Consider the following 23,078-nt stretch of genomic DNA (forward strand, 5'->3'; position numbering starts at 1 on the left):
GAGTTAAACCTTTCTTTTGATTCAGCAATTTGGAAGCACTGCTTATGTCCATTCCACACATGAATATTGGAGATCTCATTGAAACAAATGGTGAAAAAGTGAATATCTCATGATAAAAACTAGAAGGAACCTGTCTGAGAAACCACTTTGTGATGTGTACAATCATCTTGCAGAGGCAAACCTTTCTTTGCATTCAGCTGTTTGGAAACAGCGTTTTTTAAGAATCTGCAAAGGGATATTTGGGAGCACATTGAGGCCTATGGTGAAAAAGAAAATGTCTTCAGATCAAAAGTAGAAATAAACTTTCTTAGAAACTGCCTTGTGATATGCGCATTCATCTCACAGAGTAAACCTTTTCTTTGATTCAGCAGTTTGGAAAAACCGTTTTTGTCCATTCTGCATATGGACATTTGGCGGCTCATTGAGGCCAATGGCAAAGTATCGAATATCCCAGGAAAAAAACTAGAAGGAAGCTATCTGAGGAAACGACTTGTGATGTGTGCATTCATCTCGCAGAGTTAAAAATTTCTTTTCATTCAGCAGTTTGGAAACACTGTTTTTGTAGAATCTGTGAAGGGATATTTGGGAGTGCCTTGAGGCCTATGGTGAAAAAGAAAATATCTTCAGGTAAAAACTAGAAAGAAGCTTTCTGAGAAACTGCATTGTGATATGTGCATTCATCTCACGGAAATATACCTTTCTTTTGATTCAGCAGTTTGGAAACACTGTTTTTCTCCCTTCTGCGAATGGACATTTGGGAGCTCATGGGGGACGATGGTGAAAAAAATGACAATCCCAGGGTGAAAACTAGAAGCAAGCTATCTGAGAAACCACTTAGTGATGTGTGTATTCATCTCAAAAAGTTAAACCTTTCTTTTCATTCCACAGTTTGAAAATGCTGTTTTTGTAGAACCTGCAAAGGGACATTTGGGAGCGCCCTGAGGCCCAGGTGAAAAAGAAAATATATTCAGATAAAAACTAAAAAGAAGCATTCTGAGAAACTGCTTTGTGATGTGTGCATTCATCTCACAAAGTTAAACCTTTCTTTTGATTCAGCTGTTTGGAAACACTGTTTTTGTCCATTCTGTGAATGGACATTTGGGAGTTCATTTAGGCCAATGGAGACAAATTGAACATCCCAGGATAAAAACTAGAAGGAAGGTGTCTGAGGAACCACTTTGTGATGTGTGCACTGATCTCTCTGAGTTAACATTTTCTTTTCATTCAGCAGTTTGGAAGCACTCTTTTTGTAGAATCTGTGAAGGGATATTTGGGACCTCATTGAGGCCTATGGTGAAAAAGAAAGTATCCTCAGATAAAAACTAGAAAGAAGTTTTCTGAGAAAATGCTTTGTGATGTGTGCATTCAATATCTCACAGATTTAAACCTTTCTTTTGATTCTGCAGTTTGGAAACACTGTTTGCCCATTCGCAAAATGGACATTTGGGAGCTCATCGAGGCCAGTGGTGAAAAAGCAAATATCCCATGATAAAAACTAGAAGGAAGCTGTCTGAGGACCCACTTTGTGATGTGTGCATTCATCTCATTAAACTTTTCTTTTCATTCATCACTTTAGAAACACTGATTTTGTAGAATCTGCAAAGGGATATTTGGGAGTGCATCAAGGCCTATTGTGAAAAATAATCTTCAGATAAAAACTAGAAAGATGCTGCCTGTGAAACTGCTTTGTGATATGTGGATTCATCTCACAGAGTTAAATCTTTCTTTTGACTCCACACGTTGGAAACACTCTTTTTGTAGAATCTGCAGAGGGACATTTGGGAGACAATTGAGGCCAATGGGGAAAAAGGGAATATCTCCAGGTAAAAACTCTAAAGAGGCTATCTGTGAAACTGCTTTGTGATGTGTGGATGCATCTCACAAAATAAATCGAATCTTTTGATTCAACAGGTTGGAAACACTCTTTTTCTGGAATCTATGAAGTGACGTTTTTGAACCCATTGTGGCCTATGGGGAAAAATCGACTATTCCCAGGTAAAAACGAGAAAGAGGTTATCTGTGAAACTGATTTATGATGATTGGATTCCTTTCACAGACCTAAAACTTTCTTCTGATTCATCAGGTTGGAAAAACTCTTTTTGTGGAATCTCTGAAAGGACATTTGAAAGCCCTTTGAGGCTATGGGAAAAACCAAGTATCACCAGATAAAAACTAGAAAGAAGCCATCTGAGAAACTGCTTTGTGATGTGTGGATTCATCTCGCAGAGTTAAACCTTTCTTTGGATGCAGAAGGTTGGAAACACTCTTTTTCTAGAATCTGTGAAAGGACATTTAGGAGCCCATTGAGACCTATGGGGAAAAACATATCCCTAAAGAAAAACTAAAAAGAAGCTATCTGTGAGATGTGTAGATTCATCTCACCAAGAAAAACCTGTCTTTTTGTTGAGCATGTTGAAAAAAAGTATTTTTTCTAGAATCTGTGATGGGACATTTGAGAACCAGGTCTTGAACTCCTGACCTCAAGCAATCCTCCTGTCTTAGGGTCCCAAAATGTTGGAATTACAGATGTGAGCCTCTGTGCTTGGCCTGCATTGTTATTTTTTCTAAATTTTCTTCAGTATTTCAGCAAATAGCAGGCACACAGAAAATGGTTACTCAAAGTTTTAAATTGAATGATTGTAAAAGATTACTGAAAACATAGCAGAAAATAAATTTTCAAAACCAAAAATAGAGAGAACACATTCATAAATATTACTTAAATAGCAAAACAATTTAAACAGTAAATAATGAAATGGAAATAATTTCACACAGTCTGAAAAGGAAATGTGGTACTTCATACATTTAATATACCCTCACCATACAGAATGTTCTTTCCCTATTACATAACGAGTATATGTATTAAGCACTAAAATTTTGGAATAATAAAAGACTATATTCATATTTGGTAACTTATTTATTTAATCAGAAGAGGTTTCCAACATAAATAAATAGATTGAACTTACTTTGTATGAAAATTGCATTATCTAAAACTTCACAGAGAAAATAGGAAAACTCCACATTTAGTGTTCAGGTCTGCTAAGTCATATTTTTAAATCTAAGTATAAGCATGAAAATGATTTCATTGTCATGGTAGTAATAGCTGAACTGGTCAATAAGCAATAAGTAAGTCTTGTTTAAGAAGTAGTTGTTTCTGGTAACCACTATAACCCCACGTTTTTGGAGTTACACGTTGGCAGTGATATTGGCCATATAATTCCCTATGGTACTGATGGCAGATACGGAATTTGGTATAGGAATGACGATGGTAGGCGTTAGGATTTAATTTGTAGGTATACTAACCACAGTTGCCCTAGAATAGGTCATTAGAAAATTGCCATTTTGGTCAAGTGAGAGTAGTAATCAGACTTAGTCAATTCATTAGAAAAAATGAAAGCTTTGCATTTATGAATAAGTGGTGAATGGCTTTGAATAACATGAAATAGAAATTGTAATGCTTGTAGATTCCAGTGATAGGCTATTAAAAGGTTCAGTAAAGTTTTGTCTGTTTTAGGAGTACATAGAGTAGAAATGTGGTGGTCTCTATTGTGAAATTTCAGTAGATGTTATAGGAATAGCAACTTTTGTTGATGGAGCATGATTGTTGTGGCTATGAATGGACTCATTTGAAGGGGCAGAGGAAGAGCTGGCAGTATTGTGAGAGCAGATTATGTAGAAACTATAACTGCGATTTCATTTTCTATTAACAGGTAATGATGCTCATGGAGATTGTAAATTGAGCTGATATTGCTAGAGAGTCGTGATCGAAGAGTCAGTTGAGTTAGTAGTGTATGTGTTGGCTTTCATTTAGTTGAGTTGGTGGCAGTGAAGGTTAAAGATGTTGGTTTAGTTGTATCAGAAAACAGAAGAGACTCAGTAACTGAGTTGGAGGTAGCTATTGTGAGGGTTGTAAATTCAATTAAAGTGCAGGTAGTAGTGTCTGATGATTTTGTTAAAGTAATAATCATTTGTAGGTTCATTTGATATGAGAGTAATTCAGGGTTGAGTTAAAAGTTGTTGGATGATTTATGTAGTTGTAGCTTCAACCGAAGTGGGAGTTTTGGCCACTGTGGATACCAATAAGTGAGACTGTTATTGTAATCTTATGACACTAGATTCAGTAAAAGTTACAATGGTCATAGACTTAGCTAATATGAACCTAGTTGTCATGGCTGTGGCCTCAATTGAAAAGATAATTGTGATTGTGGTAATACATTCAGTTGAAGGAACAAAGCTTGGAGTTACAGTGATAAGTTTGGATTAAGAGATGGTGCTCACAATTATGCTGACATGTTCAGATGAGGTGCTACCAGTAGATGTAGTTATACTAACTTCAGTTAAAGTAGCAGCTGCTGTTGTGATTATTAGTTTATTTAAAATGGTAGCAGGCCAGGTGCAGTGGGTCATGCCTGTAATCCCAGCACTTTGGGAGGCCAAGGTGGGTGGATCACGAGGTCAGGGGATCGAGACCATCCTGGCTAACATGGTGAAACCCCATCTCTACTAAAAATACAAAAAATTAGCCAGGCATGGTGGCACAGGCCTGTAGTTCCAGCTACTTGGGAGGCTGAAGCAGGAGAATCGCTTGAACCTGGGAGGCGGAGGTGGCACCACTGCACTCCAGCCTGGGTGACAGAGTAAGACTCTGTCTCAAAAAAAAAAAAAAAAAAATGGTAGCACTACCATTAGTGTCTACAGACTCATTAGATGAGGTCCATGTTGCTGTTCTGTTAAATTCAGCTGCAGTGCTATATATGGTTATGTGGTTTGTGGTTAAATTGAAGGAATGGTTGCTGTTGTGATAACTGGTTCTTTCAAAGCAATAGTCCTGACTCTTATACTTACAGGCTAGTAGAGATGCTGCCTATGATTGTTATGATAATGACCGTAGTCAAAATGGTGGCTATTTCTGTTTTCCAGGTTTAGTTCAGTCAAAGTGATGGATGCTGTTGGAGTAGTGAGTTCAATATAAGTAGTAATGGGGACTTTTGTGGTTGTAGCCTGAGTAGGAGTGCCTGTGGTTGTTGTGGTGGTCAGTTCAGGTGAACCAGTGGGTGCAGTTGTGGTTGAAGATTCAGTAGAAGCAGAAGTTGGGATCATTGTGATTGATGGCTCAGTGGAAGTCCCTACAGTTGTTGTACTAGTCTGTTCAGTGGGCATCATGGCTGCTATTGTGGTTGTAGACTCACTGAGGGCAATCACAGTGGCAATTTTGGTTGTACCCACCGTGGAAGTACCAACAGTCATTGTAGTAGTCTGTTTAGTTTCAGTGCTAGCTGCTATTGTGGTTGCGGGTACAGAAGAAGGGAGAGTGGTGGCTGTTGTAGTTGTAGCCACAGTGGAAGGACCTGATGTATTGTGGCAGTTGTTTCAATGGAGATGCTGGCTGCTATTGGTGTTGTCGATCAAGTAGAGGGGATAGTAGTGCTCACCATGGTGGTAGCATCAGTAAAAGTGCTGGCAATTAGGTGGTTGGTTGGATTGAAGTGGTGACTTTTGAGGAAGAAGTGGTGGTGGCTGATGTGGTTGAAGACTCAGCAGAAACTGCTGCACTTGTGGTAAACCGTTAAGTTTCAATGCTGGCTGTTGAACTGCCAGGATCAGTAGAGGTGGCAGTGGTGGTAATTATGGTAGCAGTATCAGTGGAAGTGCCTGCAGTTGTTGTGCCAGAGTGTTCACTTTCAGTGCTGGCTGTTGTTGTGGTTTTAGGTTCAGTAGAGATGGCAGTGGTGGCTGTGGTGGTTGTAGCTTCAGTGGAAGTGCCTACAGTTGTTGTGGCGGACTGTTCAGTTGCAGTTGCTGACTGTTGTTGTGGTTGTGTGTTCAGTAAAGGTGGTAGTGGTGGCTGTTGTGGTTGTAGCCTCAGAGAAAGTGCCTGCAATTGTTATGGCAGACTATTCAGTTGCAGTGCTGGCTGTGTTGTAGCGCTTGGTTCAGTAGAGGTGGTAGTGGTGGCTGTGGTCATTGTAGTCTCAGTGGAAGGGTCAGCAGTTTTTGCGACAGACTGTTCAGTTGCAGTGCCAGGTGTTGCTCTACTACTGGACTTGGAAGAGGTGGCAGTGGTGGCTATTGTGGTAGAAGTGTCAGTGGAAGTGCCTGCAGTTCTGGTGGCAGAATGTTCAGTTGAAGTGCTGGCTGTTGTTGTGGTTGTGGGTTAAGTAGAGGTGGCAGTGGTGGCCACTGTAGTTGTAGTCTCAGTGGAAGTGCCTGAAGTTGTAGTGGCAGACTGTTCAGTTACAATGCTGGCTGCTGTTGTGGTTGTGAGTTCAGTAGAGGTGGTCGTGGTGACTGTAGTGGTTACAGCCTCAGTGGAAGTGCCTGCAGTTGTGGTGGGACACAGTTCAGTTGCAGTGCTGGAGGTTGTAGTGCGGGTGGTATCTGTTGTTGTTGTAACTGCAGTGGGAGTATCTCCAGTTGTTGTGGCAGTGGTGTCTGTTGTGGTTGTAACTCCAGTGGAAGTACCTTCAGTTGTTGTGGCAGACTGTTCAGTTGCAGTGCTGGCTGTTGTTCTGGTTGTGGATTCAGTAGAGGTGGTTGTGGTTGCTGTTGTAGTTGTAGCCTCAGTGGAAGTGCCAGCAGTTGTGGTGGCAGACTGTTCAGTTACAGTGCTGGCTGTTGTTGTGGCTGTGGGTTCAGTAGAGGTGGCAGTGGTGGCTGTTGTGGTTATAGTCTCAGTGGCTGTGGCTGCAGTAGTGGTGGCAGACTGTTCAGTTACAGTGCTTGCTGTGGTTGATGTTGTGGGTTCAGTAGAAGCGGTATTGGTGGCTGTTGTGCATGTAGCCTCAGTGGATGTGCCTGCAGTTGTAGTAGCAGACTATTCAGTTGCAGTGCTGGCTATTGTTGTGGTTGTGGGTTCAGTGGAGGTGGAATTGGTCGGTGGTGTGGTTGTAGCCTCAGTGGAAGTGTCTGCAGTTGTGGTGGCAGACTGTTCAGTTGCAGTGCTTGCTGTGGTTGTCATTGTAAGTTCAGTAGATGAGGTAGTGGTGGCTATTGTGATTATTGTCTCAGTGGAAGTGCCAGCAGTTGTGGTGGCAGACTATTCAGTTGCAGTGCTGGCTGCTGTGGTTGTGGGTTCAGTAGAGGTGGCAGTGGTGGCTGTTGTGGTTGTAGTCTCAATGGAAGTGTCTGCAGTTGTGGTAGCAGACTGTTCAGTTGCAGTGCTGGCTGTTGTTCTGATTGTGGCTTCAGTAGAGGTGGTAGTGGTGGTTGTTGTGGTTGTAGTCTCAATGGAAGTGCCTGCAGTTGTGGTGGCAGACTGTTCAGTTGCAGTGCTGGCTGTTGTTGTGGTTGTGGGTTCAGTAGAAGTGGTAGTGGTGGAAGATGGGGTTGTAGTCTCAGTGGAAGTGTCTGCAGTTGTGGTGGCAGACTGTTCAGTTGCAGTGCTGGCTTTTGTTGTGGTTGTGGGTTCAGTAGAAGTGGTAGTGGTGGAAGATGGGGTTGTAGTCTCAGTGGAAGTGCCTACAGTTGTGGTGGCAGACTGTTCAGTTGCAGTGTTGGCTGTTGTTGTGGTTGTGGGTTCACTAAAGGTGGCAGCGGTGGCCGTTGTGGTTGTAGTCTCAATGGAAGTGTCTGCAGTTGTGGTGGCAGACTGTTCAGTTGCAGTGCTTGCGGTGGTTGTCACTGTGGGTTTGATAGAAGTGGCAGTGGTGTCTGCTGTGGATGTATTCTCAGTGGAAGTGCCTGCAGTTGTGGTGGCAGACTGCTCAGTTACAGTGCTGGCTGTTGTGGTGGTGGAATTAGTAGAGGTGGTAGTGTTGGCTGTTGCGGTTGTAGTCTCAATGGAAGTTCCTGCAGTTGTGGTGGTAGACTGTTCAGTTGCAGTGCTTTCTGTGGTTGTCATTGCAGGTTCAGTAGATGTGGTAGTGGTGGCTGTTGTGGTTATTGTCTCAGTGGAAGTGCCAGCAGTTTTGGTGGAAGACTGTTCAGTTGCAATGCTGGCTGTTGTTGCGGTTGTGGGTTCAGTAGAGGTTGCAGTGGTGGCTGTTATGGTTCTAGTCTCAGTAGCAATGTCTGCAGTTGTGGCGGCAGACTGTTCAGTTGCAGTGCTTGCTGTTGTTGTGGTTGTGGGTTCAGTAGAAATGGTATTGGTTGCTGTTATTGTTGTAGTCTCAGTGGAAGTGCCAGCAGTTGTGGTGGCAGGCTGTTCAGTTGTAGTGCTGGTTGCTGTTGTGGTTGTGGGTTCAGTAGAGGTGGCAGTGATGACTACTGTGTTTTTGGTCTCAGTAGCAGTGGCTACAGTTGTGGTGGCAGACTCTTTAGCTGCAGTGCTTATTGTGGTTGTCATTGTGGGTTCAGTATAAGTGGTAGTGGTGGCTGTTGTGGCTGTTGTCTCAGTGGAAGTGCCTGCAGTTGTGGTGGCAGACTGTTCAGTTACCATGCTGGTTGTTGTACTGCTGGGTTCAGTAGACGTGGCAGTGGTGTCTGTTTTGTCTGTAATTCCATTGGAAGTACCTTCAGTTGCTGTGGCAGACTGTTCAGTTGTAGTGCTGGCTGTTGTTGTGGTTGTGCATTCAGTAGAGGTGGTAGTGGTGGCTGTTGTGGTTGTAGTCTGAGTGGAAGTGCCTACAGTTGTGGTAGTACTCTGTTCAGTTGCAGTGTTGGCTGTTGTTGTGGCTGTGGATTCAGTAGCGGTTGTGGTGGTGGCTGTTGTGGCTGTTGTCTCAGTGGAAGTGCCTGAAGTTGTAGTGGCAGACTGTTCAGTTGCAGTGCTGGCTGTTGTTCTGGTTATGGGTTCAGAAGAGGTGGTATTGTTGGCTGTTGTGGTTGTAGTCTCAGTGGAAGTGTCTACAGTTGTGGTGGCAGACTGTTCACATTCAGTGCTGGTCGTTGTTTTGGTTGTGGGTTCAGCAGAGGTGACAGTGGTGGCTTTTGTTGTTGTTGCCTCAGTGGAAGTACCTGCAGTCGTTGTGGTGAACTGTTCAGTTGCATTGCTTACTGTTGTTGTGGATGTGTATTCAGTGGAAGTGGTAGTAGTGGCTGTTTTGGTTGTAGCCTCTGTGGAAATTCCCGCTGTTGTTGTGGCTGTGGCTTCAGTTGAAACGGTGACTGGTGATACTGAAGTTGCAACTGAAGTGTTATTGGAGGTCATCGTGCTGGTAGGTTCTATAGAATTGCTTGCAGTGGTTCTTATAATAGTAGGTTTAGGTGAAGTGGATTTTGTGGTAGAATTTATTATAGTAGTGGTAACAGTAGGTTGAGAATCTGTAGATGAGGTTATTCCAGTGGCAGATGAGGGTGTTCCATGGCTTTGGGGAAACTGGATAACAACGGAGGCGTTATTATTTTTCTCATTATATACCAGGGATACCATGAGTACTCCAATTGCTGTTGTTATCACACAGGCTAAGAGACAAGCCAGAAAGGTTTTCCATAGAGACCAGTCACAGAAAAAATTTCGTGTCACCTGGAATGGATTTAAGTAAAATTACTAAAGATGAAAATAAATATTTTATGAAAAATTAATGCCATTGTTCATCCTATTTATATTATGTTTTCTTCTAGTAACTTTATAATTACAAGTCTTACATTGAAGTATTTTGCCATTTTGTGTTGATATTTGTATATGATGTGTGATCAGAGTCCAATTTCCCTCTTCTCCAGGTGGATATTCAGTTTTTCCAACACAATTTTTGAAAAGACTGTTCTTCATTGTGTGTTCTTGACATCTTTGTTGAAAAACCAATTGATCATAAATGTTTGGGTTTATTTCTGGACTCTCTGTCCTCTTCAATTGGTCTTTTTTTTGTGTGCCAATACCATCCTGTTTTGATTACTACAGCTTTGTAGTAGATTTTGAAATAGATTACTTCACTGAAAGAATGTATAAATGAAACTAACTTTGCAAAAATTGTAACTGTGAGAAAATTATGATGGTGAAAGAGATCTGATCTAATCAACTCTCATCTTGCCTTTAACTTCCAAACTGTCCTTACTTGTTCCTAGACATAATAGCCCTTCCCCAAAACTAAACTGCCTTTGTAAAGCTAATGAAAGACCACCAGGTTAGGAGGATGAGAGAAGCCTGAATTCTAATCAGGTGTAGACATAAATGATTACCTGTCATTATTCTGGAGATCACAAGATTTACAACTTCCCCAATTACTCCTGCAGATTCTTTCACTATTGTAGCACCTAAGATTGGTCTTTTGAAATTCCTTTTCAGGTTTTTACATTTCTGATGACTGGTGGCAGCAACTGGTCTTCTGGCCCTACCCAGAATCAACTTCAGTGGCCACAAGGACCATTTCCCACACTCCTATGATTGTACCCCCAACCAGTCAGTAGCACCCATTCCCTAGCCACCTTTCCTTCTCCCAAACTACGTTTGAAAAACCCTAGCCTCCAAACTTTGAGGCAGGTGAATATGAGTAATAATAAAACTCTGGTCTCTCATTTTGCCAGCTCTACGTGTGTGAAACTCTTTATTGCAAACCCCCTGTCTTGACAAATTGGTTCTATCTAAGCAGTGGGCAACAAGAGCCCATTGAGCATAAAACAGGAAGATAAAAACTATTTTAAATAACAAATGCTGGGCCCAAATTTTAGTTTTTATTAGGAAAAACCTAGTACTTTTGTTTTCCTTAATGTTCAAAGAAATATCCACTGATCTCTCATGCTTTCTTATTTACATGAATGCATCTTTCCAAATTAAAAAATAATAGATATCATCTTAGAAACTCTTTATACCTCCAAGGGTACATAAACCATCCAGTCAAGGTTGAAAACATATGAGATCAGAGCCAGGAGGGCTACAAGAAGGCCCACAGTTAGGCTCAGAGGCACGCAGGAAGGCAGAGAGAGACAGATCATCCACAGATTAGGGCCTGGGACCTCAACACATGACGTCATCTTCCACCTGAGCAAGGTTTACAGACAATGTCATTCACTGCCAATGTATTTGCTATGTTGTTACCTAGTCAGTACTTCAAAAATAAAAGCCTCTAATTTTTGTTTTCTTTGACCCTCTCTAAAATCCTTATATGTTTTTGTCTTTCTATTAAGATCATTAACTCCTTAAACAAACATCCCCATAAATCTTCTACCTCTCCTATATTCCCTCTCAGTGACTTCACATTTTCAAAGGATTTCTCAAAAGAAAAATGTTAATGTTAATTGACTGAATGTTTTTCCTCCAAATATTGGATCAAGAGTATTTTCATGTGGATTATATCTTAATCCAGAAAACAGTGTTGTCCCAAGTATTACCTGATAATGTTGGAATTCTCTGTTTGAAAATTCTGAGTGTTCAAGGGTCGCTGGGCTGGTGCAGACACCAATTAAATTAGTACCAACATCACCAGATATTTCAGTTGATGTAGAGAACTGACATGCTGAATTGTGAGCTTCATTGTTTCTTGGACTCAGGAAAGGCTATAGGCAGAAAAGAATGGGAAAAAGCGTAAAACATATACCACCTATTGAGAAGTCTGGTTCCAGGCCAAACTTCTATATGTGACCTTTCAGATGCAACCATAGGCCACTGCAAAGCCTTCACCTGGAAAGCCTCAAAGAAGAAAGCTGCCCTCCCTGAAGATTTGGTGCAGCTGTGCATTGCAGTATCTGAAGGAAGCTGCAGTCAGGAAGCTGCATTGCATTTATGCACTGCAGTCTCTGAAGGAAGCTGCAGTCAGGAATTCAGCCTCCCCTTTCCCCACACCACCCTGGGCAATCATGCTGTTGAGCACATCTTCATTCCTTGCGTAGGAATTTCCATCTGGAGGCTTGCTTGTTTGGTACAGTGGGGTAGAAGCAGGGGTTGCCTCAGGAGAGATATTGTTCAAGCACTTATGTGGAGACCTCCTTATCTGGGGCATTGGAGACAATTTTCTCCACCCTGACTCAGTACTCAGTTCTTTCCCACTTCTAGGCCTTCTTCCTCTTTCTCCTTCTATCTCCCAGGTCCATAAAATGGCAGAAGCCCTTTATTCAGTGCTCCATTGGCAATGGGGTCATCCTGGTCTATGCTGATCCATTTAACTCTTGCCCAGTGCTGTTATGCGGAGAAAAAAAAATGGAACGTTATGGTGGCTGACACCGTTTCCTCTTTGACCTCTTGCTTATACTATTGCAATAAGTGAATAAGGGCTTAGTCATTACTTTTAGTTTGGCTCAAAGTCCTAATTGAACACCTGGACAGCTAGCAGCTCTCAGCACTTATCATATGACATAGTCACTGTGTTCCTGCCTGTATATCCAAGAGCTATGAAAGTATATGTGATCCATAAGCCATGGATAAGGAAGTTCACAGAAGTTTGATTCATAACAGCAAAAAAATGAAAACAACTCAACCGTTCATCAACAGGAAAATGGATAAATTATGGTTTGTTTATGCAAATGAAATATTTTACAATTATAGAGAAGAAACCAGTGATATAGATATGGTGATGAGCAACATAAGCCACACACGTAAGAGTACTGTACAACTCCAGTTATACGGAATTCAGGAAAATACAAAACTAAGCTGTGGCAACAGAAATAAGAGTGGTTACCTCTGAAAGGATGGGGTACTGACTGGCAGCAGCCTAGGGGGTCTTCTTGGATGTTGCAAATGTTCTGTATTTAGATTTAGGGGATGTCACAGGTGATCAGTGACTATCTGGGCCAGTGGCAGGGGTGGTAAAAATAATTTATCAAAACACTTGCAGGTAAAGAAAGGTAGATTTATCAGAGAAAGTTGCAAAATAAGTTGCAAGGAAACAGTGGGCAAGTTAGCAAGAGAGGAGCTGATGGCAAGGAGATAAAGGCTTGCTGGGGATTTTGTAGGACGGTGCCTGTGCTGTGTGCTGAAGAGGGATTTATGCAGTATTGATAATGCCAAGATTGCAGTGAGCTAACTTGCAGGTGTCTGGTGATCGGTTGGGCACAGGAAGATTGTGAGTTATTTGCATTGGACAGTTGTGTGTCCTGGACGATGAAGAATGGCAGACTTATAGCTTATCTGCTTTTGGTTTTTGCTTTACCTTGGTTCTGTCAGCCTGACTCCTTTTCCCTAAATAAGACTCTACAGGGGATGGTTCACAGGTATGTGTTTGATGTATATATGTACATATATGTGTGTAAAAATTCATTAACCTGTTCACTTAAATACAAGTTTACTTTATGTGTATTTTACATAAAGCATATTGTACCTTAATTTTCAAAAATTCAAAATAATGAGTACACTAAGCTATAGCATGAATGAACCTTAATATATGAAAATTTTTGAAAATCATGTAGGACATTGGAGAATCCCAAAATGTAATGCAGATTAGGATGAAACAATCTGACTATATTACAAATTTAAGAATCAACAACTTCACTGAAGTGGATGGAGTAAAAAGGTGCTGACTAAAGGAACTTTGGGAACAAATGGAGTCTGTCACACTAAAAGCAAAAAACTGGACACAGCATTGAATTACAGTTGATGAAGTTGCTACCTACAGGGGAACAGTTCCATACATGCATTCTGGAATGAAATAATTAAGCAAACGGATGGAGGATGGCAGTGTGGAAGTCAGGTTTCTCCCTATTAGAGTAGAAGTTTACGGATAAGCAAGATAAGAAAGTATAAACCAAAAATAAAATTCTAAGCTGCCCAACCAAATGAACAGACTCACCTCTTGGCCAATGGGATCCCAAAGAACCCTGAAAAACTACTTCAAGCCACCAAAGGAAGGGCAGGTCAGACACACTTCATTATTCCCTCCTCCCTTTGGAATTTAGGCACAACTGACCAGAATTAACATTAAAATAGAGATCATAGACTAACAAAACAGACTCTTTGCAGCAATGAGATACCCAGCTCCAACCTGACCTTGGTTTAGTGTCACATGACAGACAGCACGCACTGATGGAAATACAAGAATTTTACCCCAAAATATATTTATTTGACGTATTTTGAAATGGCCCTGCAAAGCCATTTCTTGTGGAGCAAATTTGTGCTCTGTAGAAAAATCCTCTTCCTTTTCCAGGTGTTTTTCTGATTTGGGAGAGATTTAACTGAGCCTGACACCTTTTAAAGTCAGATAACAGTCATTTACCATGTATTCTCCCTAAAGTCTGCCACCCGGAAGCTTCATCTACATAAGAATCTTGGCTCTCACAATCTTTCTTATCTTAACTCAAGCCCTTCTTTCTGCTGATTTCCACTCTAGGGAAAGATCAACGCTTTCAACCAATTGCCAGTCAGGAATCCTTTGAATCCACTTATGACCAGTGTGTCCACTGCTCCCCCACCCTGCCCACTTTGAGATGCCCTGACTGTCTGGGCCAAAACAATGTATACCTTACATGTATTCATTGACATCTTTGCCTGTAACTTCTTACTCCATAAAATGTATAAAACCAAAAACTGTAACACAACCACTTTGGGCACATGTTCTCTGGACTTCTTGAGGCCATGTCACGGGCCATGGTCACTCATATTTGGTTCAGAAGAAACCTTTTTGAATACTTTACAGTTTGGCTTTTTTCATCAGTGGAAGGTAGAATGATCCATGGATCATTACAGTTGGAGACTGGATGAATTATAATTGGAGATATCAGTATAAATTCATGTTCAGCTTAATAACAACACTGATAGTTACATACAGAAATATTTATAGATATGTTTATATGCATGGGTTAGTACACTCACATATGTCTCCTTGCTTTGTCAGCCAAGAGGACCCAGAATCAACAAAATGCCAGTAGCAACAAGCACACCCAGCATCCAAATCTTGGTTTTTAAATACCATTTGAAATAAAAGGACCCAGGGATCCTTGGAGAAATGACTGATTCTAGTGCTAGAGCAGGAAATAGATAAGATGAGCCTGAATATCTTGTAGTATCGGAAAGTAAGAAAGTCTCCACTCTCCTTTAGAAAAACCCACAGCTGGGCGCGGTGGCTCACACCTGTAAACCCAACACTTTGGGAGGCCAAGGCAGATGGATCATGAGGTCAGGAGATCGAGACCATCCTGGATAACATGATGAAACCCCATCTCTACTTTTTTAATGGCGTGAACCCAGGAGGCAGAGCTTGCAGTGAGCCGAGATCATACCACTGCACTCCAGCCTGGGCGACAGGGCAAGACTCCATCTCAAAAAAAAAAAAAAAGGAAAAAAAGAAAAACCCACAATGATGGGGTATGTCAAACATACACAGGAACCAACTGAAAGAGATCCCAATGGTCAAAGCTAGAAAAGTGGAGCAAATAATTAATTAAAGTCATATTAGATTATAAGCCAAATAAAAAATTAATATCTATGAGTTCATACTGATATAAATAAATGACTTGCCGGGCGCGGTGGCTCAAGCCTGTAATCCCAGCACTTTGGGAGGCCGAGACGGGCAGATCACGAGGTCAGGAGATCGAGACCATCCTGGCTAACACAGTGAAACCCCGTCTCTACTAAAAATACAAAAACTTAGCCGGGCGAGGTGGCAGGCGCCTGTAGTCCCAGCTACTCGGGAGGCTGAGGCAGGAGAATGGCGTGAACCCGGGAGGCGGAGCTTGCAGTGAGCTGAGATCCGGCCACTGCACTCCAGCCTGGGTGACAGAGCGAGACTCCGTCTCAAAAAAAAAAAAAAAAAAAATTACTAAATCAATAAATAGGGGAGAAGAGACAAGTAGCCTATGCAAAATAATTCCAAATGATTTATCTAGATTATCTACTTTCAGGGAACATAATTCCCTACATTTTAAGTGTGGGCCGCACTTTAGTGACTTTCGTCCAAACAATATAGTACAGAAAGGGGGAGAGGTGAGTAACTTTACAATGAAGAAACCTGGCAAACCACTGCCTTGACCAGGTTAATATCAACAGTGCTAGATCACATTGTTAGTATGTACCCTTGATAAGATGGGATAAGAATGGCACTTTAACTCTGTGGTCTGCCCTAAAGAAATCAACAACCCCTGTCTAATCATGAGAAAAACATCAGGCAAATCCTAACATAGAGAAATTTTGCAAAATCCCTGACCAGTACTCCTCAAAACTGTCAAGGTCATCAAAAGCAAGGAAAATCTGAGAATTGATTACAGCCAAGAGAAGGCTAATGTACATTTTCTGGTTACATTATTCAGGTTGTAATACCCAGGATTTCCAAGACAACAAAGACTAGTAACCTCTGTCCATACTCCACTAACTAACATTCCCTATATAAGACTGGATCCTGTGACCTCAGCATTATGGATAGTATCTAATACTCAACAGAACTTAACAGTTTATGGAAAAACTATGGAAGACGCATCATTTAGTGATTACTCAACATACATTTTCTGGTTTCTTTTTGTTCTTTCTAACCTCACAGATTGTATGCTGTCGTTGGCTAAAGACACCACAGATTTGTTTGAATTTATGTACAAATATAAAAAGCATTAGAAGCTGGAAAATGTTTGGGTGCGACCCTATTCAACACAGTCTTTATGGAGTGGGTAGTACAAGGGATAAAGGGAGTGGTATTGAGACAATATAAACAGAAGACTCCGGCCGGGCACGGTGGCTCACACTTGTAATCCCAGCACTTTGAGAGGCCAAGGTGGGGGGATCACCTGAAGTCAGGAGTTCAAGATCAGCCTGGTTAACATGGCGAAAACCCGTCCCTACTAAAAATATAAAAATTAGCCGAGTGTGGTGGCGGACACCTGTAATCCCAGCTACTCTGGAGGTGGAGACAGGGGAATCACTTGAACACGGGAGGCAGAGCTTGCAATAAGCCGAGTTCATGCCACTGCACTCCAGCCTAGGCAACAGAGTGAGACTCTGTCTCCAAAACAAAAAAGAAGAAGATGACTCCATCCATGTTTGGTACATGGGTGCCTACTTAAAAATTTTTTACAGTAAATGTATTAAAAATGTGGGTTCAAATGTGAAACATTTTGGGCATTAGGTTTTCCTTAAAGGGAGGTTGAAGGAAAAAATAATCTCAGAAACAGTTTTAAGAAAAAGGAGCGGCTGGGCGCAGTGGCTCACGCCTGTAATCCCAGCACTCTGGGATGCCAAGGCGGGCGGATCACTAGGTCAGGAGATTGAGACCATCCTGGCTAATACGGTGAAACCCTGTCTCTACTAAAAATACAAAAATAATTAGCCAGGCATGGTGGTGGGCGGCTGTAGTCCCAGCTACTGGGGAGGGTGAGGCAGAAGAACGGCGTGAACCTGGGAGGCAGAGCTTGCAGTGAGCCGAGATTGCGCCACCGCACTCCAGCCTGGGCAACAGAGCGAGGCTCCATCTCAAAAAAAAAAAAAAAAAAAAAAGAAAAGAAAAAGAAGAGAAATCTGTGTTAGATATTCAAAGGACTATAAATTGGTCCATGTAAATTTGTTAGAATTGAAAAATATTACAGAATTATCTAGAACTTTTTTCTAATAGGACAGTAAGAATATTATTTAAATACACTCTCCTGGCCAGGTGCAGTGGCTCACGCCTGTAATCCTAGCACTTTGGGAGGCTGAGGCGGATGGATCACCGGAGGTCAAGAGTTCAAGAACAGCCTGGTCAATATGGTGAAATCCTGTCTCTACCCAAACTACACAATTAGCTGGGTGTGGTGGCACGCGCCTATAATCCTAGCTACTTGGGAGGCTGAGGCAGAAGAATCTCTTAAACCTGGGAGGTGGAGTTTGCAGTGAGCCGAGATAGTGCCACTGCACTGTAGTCTGGGCAACAAGAGTGAAACTCCATCTCCAAAAATAAAAAATATAAAATATAAATAAATAAAATAAATATACTTTCTTGACCTTCTTGATTAAATACCCAATTTTAAATGGATTTTTAAAAAACTGTTGACAGATCAATTAATCTCTAAATTCTATTAAAACAATCAAACCACATGTGTATGTGCAGACACTACTCAGTGAAAGACTATGCATAAGAATAAAAGAGAGTTTAATTGTGATTAAATACAGTCAAGAAGGAATACATCTGGGTGTAAAGACTTAGCCAGATTCTAATTTTTCTTAAGGTACAATAGCATGACAACATTTTTTTAAATAGCTATTCAGTGATATCAAATAAGATAAAATCTGATATACACAGGTACTGTAACAAAATTCCATCTGTTTTTCAATCAGAAACTTTGAGAAAAATAACGAAGATTTATCTTTTATAAAAGCTTCACTTATTCTTCAGCAATCTAGTATACTGAGGGTGATGAACTTAGATTTTGTTGTTGTTGAACTTTTATAATTAAGTTAAACCTCACTTTCCAAACCAGCTTGCCTGAATTTTTTAAAAATTCTTTAAAGGAAGGGAGATAGTGGGTACCTATACCAAGAATGGAGAACCTACTACACTGGAGCTTTGGGGGTAATATAATTCGTGCTATCTCAGTTTCTCCTGTCAGTCTCTAAAGTTAAAAATTAAAGTTAAAAGTTGTCTCTAAAGTTAAAAATTGATCAGTTAGGGAGCTGTGAATTATACTTAATTAGCTTTTGGCAGCAGCCAATAATCTCCATCATGCATCTGATATGCATTAGCTATAGTCACGGAGTAAAATTTTAAATTCCCTCTTCACAGATTTAAAGAGATTAATTTACCAATTTTTGTTTCCTAAGAGGGAAAAACAAACTCCTACATTTTATTTTTTAGTGGCCTTCAATTTCTATTCAGTCCATTGATCAAAATGGCCCTCAATGAAAAAAATTTTTTTTCTATCTCTATGTCCAAGTATACAGATATAAGTGAAATATTCAGTCAGTGTTAAAATACATAACCTTTATTTGAAAACAGCATTGTTTAGGAAAACACTCAGGATGACTAACTGATTCCTTACTATTACCAAAGAGATCTTTTTATTTGAGTATGTTGACACTGTGAAGACACAGTGACAGATTTGCAGGGCTAGACAGACCACAAAGATTATCTTCAGGGTAGAGGGGTCCTGATCTAGAATCAAGGGAAAATTTTCTCTGCCTTCTAACTTCCTTGTTAGTGCATGGAGAGAAAAATATTTTCCTCACAAAACATTAACTATCCATTCAAACCTACACTGATTTCATTCAGCTCCTTTCCATTTCTCCAATATCAAGGACTCTAGTTAGACATGAAGAGTTATATAAAATGCAATCAAAAAACATACAGAGCTAAATTGTTTCTTCTAAAAACCTAAACAATAAACAAGGTTGCATGTAATTGAACTCTAAAATTTTACCTAAATACAATTCTTTACCAAAAAAGAAATTCATAAGTACTTAAGTAGAGGCTAGTCTAAAGGTTTTGCTAGATAATTTGCTTCCTAGGCCTCAACTTTACTTACAAGATTCACTTCTGACTCCCAAAGATATGTAGAAATATCTGGGTTCTGACAAATCTAGATATTATACTAACAATCTTGGCAGTTAACACAAAAATCTACACATCACATTTTAAAAATTTAATTTGCTAATGCAATCAAACCCACATTTGTTGTCTTATGCTTAAATTATAGTATCTGTAAAGTATTAAGCATATCATTAAATTGTTACCCCCCCCAAATTGCTAATGTCTTAGATCAGTGATTATTTAAAATAAGTTTCTCTGCTATGCATGTATTGATATGCAGAAAAAAATTCAAGTTTTCTAATTAATAAGTTGTAACAGAGTAGCTAAAAATGGGCTTCCACAGAAAACTTTGAGAATTCCATTTTAGGAAAAACTATGTTAAAATTTTTAAAAATTAGGAGTTTCATAAATATTGAAAATAAGACTCTGGACTATGAGAATATATCACAGTGGTGCCACTAATACTTACTGGCTGGTATCCAGAGTGTTCAATGTTCACTATATATTTCCCACGTTTTCTGTCCATTCTTGAACTGCCAATATCACAAGCTTAACTCCAGAAACATTTTTCAGCCTCTTCATTGCCCTTTATACCTGCAATCTTGAGAAATAATTGAGTTGATTAATAGTAAATCAACTATGAGACATCAGTGACAGTGTGGATTAGACTAAATAATAAATAATTATTCTTTATATGGGATCCACCCACCTTTACACCTGGAGTATTAAGTAATCACGTAAAGGCACAAGAAAATCAATACCACCTTTGTGACTACACTCTCAATACTCCTCCCCAAGCAGCCTGCTTAGTAGAAAGAAACTGCAATCAGATGCATTTTTCCTTCTCTCACCTGTCACATCATTTCTCAGGACTCTTCCTTCTGACCTCAAGAACAGCCCAAGACAGGAATAGAATTCTGCTATAAGTGAATGTTTCTGTTGCTTCTTTTCTAACCACACGTGACTGTCTTTTCCTCCAATAAGAGGAAACAACTTTCAGAGGAAACAACTTTTAGATGCTCACTACCCACTGCTCATCAAGTCTTGACCTTCTTGGGGACCTTTCCATGCTCTACAACTTTTCCAGTCTGTTCTCTTTCTCTCTCTCTCTCTATCTCTCTCCGCTTCTGAAAAAAATTAATATGACATGGCTTAGCCTTCCTCAAGCCTCAATATACCACAGACAGTTAATCTGATGAACAAATCTCTGCACATGTATTCACCAGGGTCCCTTTTACTTCCCATCGTGTGGGCTCCAATTAGCATGGCCACCCAAGCGATTACTTCTGATTGTGCTTATGATTTAATAGCAGGACATGTGCGCAAACAAGACTCCTTCAACTTTTGCAAATTATACTCCAAGGCAAAGGCTTTTTTCTTATCTGTTGAAATATCTTTCGCAGGATCTAAAAGACAATTGGCAAAAGTTAAAAGATTATTTTTAACCTCTGAAATGAAAAAAAAAAAAAATACCGATCACTTCCCAAATACATGTATCTAGGGAATCTGAAATAAAATTGATGCAGAAAGTTGTTGGTGAAGAATGGTGCTTAATAACCTAAAAGACTAAAAATATCTCTTAAGTAGTAATTAATCCACAGATTATTTCTTGCAAATGACGCAACAAAGACAAAGTAGTTGTACCCTTTTGTGGAAAATGTCTCATGATCAGACATCTATCAGGCTTCAAAGATAAGAACCATCTGATAACAGAGTTGCAAGAGATCTGAGAGATCTTGTAGCTCAGCCATGTCATTTTAAGGTAGAGGAAATTTGTATCCAGAGAGAGGAAGTGGTAAAAAGTCAGTTATGTGGTGGAAGCTGGCTTTTTGCAGTCTAATATCTTCCCCAGAACTACTTTATTAGTAGTGATATGGTAGAAAGATGGACAACTTAGTAGGAAGTCAAGGATATACCCTTTTGAAATTAAAGTAAGACAAAGATTTCAAAGACTTGGAGTTGGAAAAGATCCTAGATGGAAAGCCTATTATTTATCTGGCATTACTTGAGACAAAACCAGACTCTCAGGGGCAGGATCTGGGAGTCTGAATTTTGGTCCTGTTTGTCCAAATGCCAAGTAATCTTTATTCAAACAATGTTTGAGAAATATTTTACTAAGCAATGATTCCAAGGGTAATCATGAAGTAGCTTAGTATCTTTGGGAAGAAAAGTGTGTGTGTGAAGAAACTTGAATTTTCTTAAATAAAAAAATGGTTAAGTTTTAAATGGTTTATTATTTAACAAGTAATTATGGAGTCTCTATGACAGCCAAGCATTGTGCAAAGTGCTGAGTGTTCAATGATGAAAAAGAGCAAAGATTATGTATATTAATTTTTTTTTGATCTGTTCTAAAGTTATTTTATAAATGCATTCTTCAGCAAAAAGTTTCCATTTGAATCCACTGAAGCAAAGAAAAACAGCCCTGGGGCCTATACTACAAAAAAGGCATGAAAAATCTAGGACGAGATTTGGTCCAAAAAAAGAGTCCAAATGGCTTCAGGGACTGTATAGGTGGAGTGTTCACGTACTTTACCATCCATTTCAAAATTTCTTTTTGAAAGCAAAAGGAAGCAGTAGTAGTAATTTCACAGAGACAACACTATCTCATGCAAACAAGACAGGTGGTCACTTAGCTATAAGGAACCTATGTGAGTTGAAAGATTCGCTAGTACTAAACAACACCACTCAATAAGCCACTGACTTAGAAATCAATTTCATATCTCTAATGAACACATATGTCAGTTAATTAGAATATATATTTTAGTTGAACTATTTTAAAATTTAACATAGTATTGTAATACTAAGATACAAATATTTAAATTTTGCACTGGAGTTTCATAACCACTGAGTAGGTGGAATTGCACCAATGTATATCATTATTTCAGAAATATATGGAGTATATACATCATTGTTATTGACAAAATAATATCAAAGTCCCTCCCTCACGATCATGAATTGATTAACCATTGCAAGAGCCAAAGTAAGAATGAACATGTAAATTACCGTGTTCTTAAATTTTCAGTGGAAAATGCAAACTTTCACTATTTTTCCAAAGAACATATTTTGTTCATTTATTACATCTTACATCACAGGCCAACCACTAGAGCAGAGTGCACCTGGATTATTACAATGTGGAAAGAGAATACAGATATCTCTCATTGGCATGCTGAATATCTCCTACAAAAGCTTTTTATATCTGCAGAATTTTAAGCCAAAAAAATTGGAAGTCTACATTAATTAAGAATAGTTGACAGTCCTTCAATAACAGGATTTCTTTTTTTTTTTTCAGCCAAAAGAATGTAGAGTCTGTTAATATGTCATCTAGCATTATAAAATGAAGCACACTATAGTTCTAAAGATTACAATGAAATTGATTTATTTATCGTGTTACCCACATCAAACATTTCTGTGGCTGAGATTTCACCATGAACTGATAGTAATCAAAACATCTCTGTGTCTCTGCTTTGGTCTTTTAATGTGATGAGAACCAATATGACTGCTCCAGGTCTATCATCTTTAGCAATGTTTTGATGTCAGGGCCATTATTATAATTCATCACATTGTGTTGAGTGATCAAATGGTAATGAAATAAATAGATACCATATTTCAAAGGCTTCAGTACAGAATTAAGATTTACATTTCCTGTCAATTTAAACTTGAAAAGACAATTGTTCGAAATGCGTGGAAGTTAAATGTCAAGTAAAAATCAAACCAGTAAAATGACTACGCGAAAAAATGATCAAGTGAAAGAGTAAAAAAACCAAAACTATCTGAAAATTTGTTCAATAAATCACCCCTCCACTGATCACCAACAAATGTGCCTTAAATAAATTAAGGGTTATTTTTCCTGACTTA

This window comes from Theropithecus gelada, chromosome 18 (assembly GCF_003255815.1).
Source record: "Theropithecus gelada isolate Dixy chromosome 18, Tgel_1.0, whole genome shotgun sequence".
Taxonomy (NCBI): Eukaryota; Metazoa; Chordata; class Mammalia; order Primates; family Cercopithecidae; genus Theropithecus; species Theropithecus gelada.